We start from the raw sequence: 3,675 nt of genomic DNA, 5'->3' as shown, positions 1-3,675 counted from the left end.
AGTAATTATCTTAAATTGATTCTAAAAAAATATAAAAATGTTCAATTTTTATTAGGCTAAAAAAGACATTTAAAGTGCATTAGGCCTAAATTAAGGGTAAATTATAAAATTGGGTCAAATGGGAGACCCATTTACATATTTAATCCATTTACTCAACCTACTACATATCTATACTGTTTTTGTGTGACTTTCCCATAATACCCTCAATATTTACGGAGCGGCTATCTCCCTCCCGTCCGACTTCACAGATTCTAGCATATGCGAAGCTTGCGAAGCTAATGTTTGGGTTAGTTGATGATTTTAATTAGCATATGCGAAGTCTGGTTGTGTTTTTAACAAAATTCGCTAAGTGGTATATAACAAAAAATGCCAAACAACAACGGATTCTAACATTAAAATCATAACATTATCAAAATTTACAACAAGATTTCCACAATAAACTCCTAACAAATCACTTCATAATACAGAGGCTCCTATTCACTACCGATGGATAGATGTGTATTGTTGAAACACCTTTCCACATAATTTTGATTTGACAAAATTGTTTAAGTATAATTTAAAATACATATTCTAAACACACTAAGTTTAAATGCTTTGATTTATTCTACTAATGTGTTTGTTCAATGTTGAGTTAAAACTGTTATAAGACATAAGGATTAAATGGCCCAAGCCCATTACGGAAGCCAAGGCCCAAGTCAAACAACTCAGTACACTCGGCCCGCATTTGTCAAAACGTTGCCGTTCTAAACAGAACGCAACTCAGCATGAGAAGGATCTAGAAGACCTTCGGGAACAACTTCAAGATGAAGCTGCTGAGTGGTCTCGACAAACGTACAAGACAGCAGCTGGCAAAGAAAAACTTCCAGACAAAGTTTTTCTTCTTTCGGCAAAGTTCAGACGACACAGTATGCTGTCCAGTTGACTTTACCATAAAAGGAGAGACAGTCTGCTGAGCTGACCGAGGACAGAAGATACACAATTCTGATTGGCCGAGAGCTCTGAGCAAGTAAGGATGACAACGACAAATAGCCGTTTCCCTCCAACGATTATTTCGAAATTCGAAATGACCGATGCCCAGACGTCTCTATAAATAGTGCCATCACAAACTTCACAACACACAGAACTTGATCAAGCAGTTACGCTGACCAAATTTCTACAAGTTCTGCAAGCAAAGAAGCAAATCAAATTCTTACACTACATTTCTTATATCTGTGTAAAAGTCTAGAGTGATTGTTAAATCGTCTAAAGTGTCTTAGCAAATCTTTGTATAGGAAAAAACACTTATCATTTCTAGAGATAGAAAGGAGAGGCTGAGTACTCGGTTTTAGTACTCAGCGAGAGATTAGGATTGAGTAGAAGTATAGAGGAAGGTACTCTTGTCATACTCAGTTGCTGATATTGTAAAAGGTTTGAGGCTCTACCTTTAAAGAGCTCAGTAGAGGATTTGAAATCTCGGAACGTGTTCCGGGGACAAGACGTAGGCTTAGAAGAAGCCGAACCTGGATAAATCTGCTGAGTGAAGTATTTCTTACCTTTAACTCCTTATTTATATTGCTTGCTTAAAATAACCAAAAACTGACCAAGTAAAGAGGTCAAGTTGAGTTGTGCGCGTTGAACGTCTGAGCTCAGGAATAGACTCTAAGTGCTATCTCCTGACTCAAGCTAAGAAACTGACCTAGTCACCTGTTGACTAAGCTAGTATCTTGCTGTTTACTCAGCGCTGCTGTTCAAACCTTTTTCTTTAGAAAAAGAAGTCTGCCCTAATTGCAAAAAAGTTTAAATAGTTCCTAACCCCCCCTTGGAACTATACTTGCAACCTTACAAGGGACCAACAAGTGGTATCAGAGCTTAAAAGCTCACTCTAAAAGGTCTAACAATCTTGAGCTGATCCCTACCATGGGCAAAAACAGCACTCGGTTTCTCCCTGGAAACCAAACAACTCAAATACTGCCTGAGGGGCTGTCCATTACTAGGCCTCCCCTATTCTTCAGGTCAAACTATACCTTCTGGAAGAATAGGATGAAGAACTTCATTCAGGCTACAAACATGAGTGCCTGGCTATCTATAGTCCAAGGCCCATTTGTACCTGTCGAGGTTGTGGCTGGCCAAACAGTTGTAAAAGTTGAGGCCAAATGGACAGAGGATGATCTTAAGAAGCTCCAAAACCATGCTTCGGCTATCAATATGCTTCACTGTGCGCTCGATGCTGTAGAATATAATAAAATCTCAGGTTGTGAGTCGGCACAAGAGATCTGGAGAAAGCTGGAAGTCACCTACAAGGGAACAAATAAAGTAAAAGAATCCAAGGTGAATCAGCAGATGAGACTGTACGAGCTGTTTGAGATGAACAATGATGAGGGCATTTCAGACATGAATGCAAGGTTTACCAACATCATTAATGAGCTCAAGAGACTTGGGAAAATCTTCACTGAGGAAGAACAAGTCAAAAAGATTCTCAGGAGTCTTCCTAAAGACTGGCAAGCAAAGAAGACAGCAGTTGAGGAAGCTCAGGATTTAACCACCTACAAATATGACGAACTCATCGGTTCATTGCTGACCCATGAGATATCCATGAAAAACTTTGAGGTGAAGGAAAAATCTGAAGACAAGAAGCAGAAGTCACTTGTCATGAAAGCTGACTCCACTGATGGGAGTTCAACTGACGATGAGGAGATGGCTATGTTCACAAGGAAGATGAAAAGGCTATTCAAGAAGAGTGACAAATACTCTAAAAAGCCTTACAGAAAGTTTGATAAGTATAAGGCTGACTCAAGTGACAGCAAATACAGAAAGGACAGCTCAAAGCCCATTACATGCTTTGAGTGCCATCAAACTGGCCATATTAAGTCAAACTGCCCCACGCTGAGGAAAGACAAGAAAAGTGGGAAGAAAGCAATGGTGGCTACTTGGAGCGACAACGATGAGTCTTCATCTACAGAAACTGAGGCCACCGAGTCAGCGAAGATATGCTTCATGGCTGACGAACTTGCTGAGCCATGCGTCTCTGAGCATGCTGACCTATCAGAAAACGAGGAGCAATCAAATGAGGTAATTTCTCTTCCCCAGCTCAGAAATGATATGGTTAATGCCCTGAGTGATCTCTATACACTTATCAAGAAGTGTAATAAGAAAATTAGAGCACTCAGCAGGCGCTGTGATGAAGTGGAAGAGGTCAAGCTGAGTGACCTCAGATTCCTTCTTCAGGACAATTCAACTCTGCATGATAATATGAAAATCATACATGAGTCTGTCTCTGAAGTCCAGTCAGTTTCAAAGAGACTGAGGAAGGACGTCATAACCATCCAGAACCAACTAAAGGTTCCTAATAAAAATAACATTCCTCTGAGAACTCAGTACCATGGTACTAAGCAGAGATGGAATCCCCAGCGAAAAGTCCAGTGTGACTTTTTTGGGAAGTTAGGACACACCACTAAGGTGTGCTGGCACGCTCAGCACTGGGGTGCTGACAAGTCAGTAAAAAATCCTAAATAGAAGGTCAGCTGTGACTTCTGTGGAAAGAGTGGCCATACTGTCCATGTATGTCGCCATAAAATAAAATATGATGCTATACCTGTTGCACCTAACAAGTCAGGACCCAAAAAGAATTGGGTACCTAAAAGTAACTAGTTATAATGCAGGTAAGCCTGAGATGTGCCGAGAAGTCAAAGATGTGGT

Source organism: Euphorbia lathyris, chromosome 1 (genome assembly GCF_963576675.1).
Source record: "Euphorbia lathyris chromosome 1, ddEupLath1.1, whole genome shotgun sequence".
NCBI lineage: Eukaryota > Viridiplantae > Streptophyta > Magnoliopsida > Malpighiales > Euphorbiaceae > Euphorbia > Euphorbia lathyris.
This window is presented reverse-complemented; position numbering follows the sequence as displayed.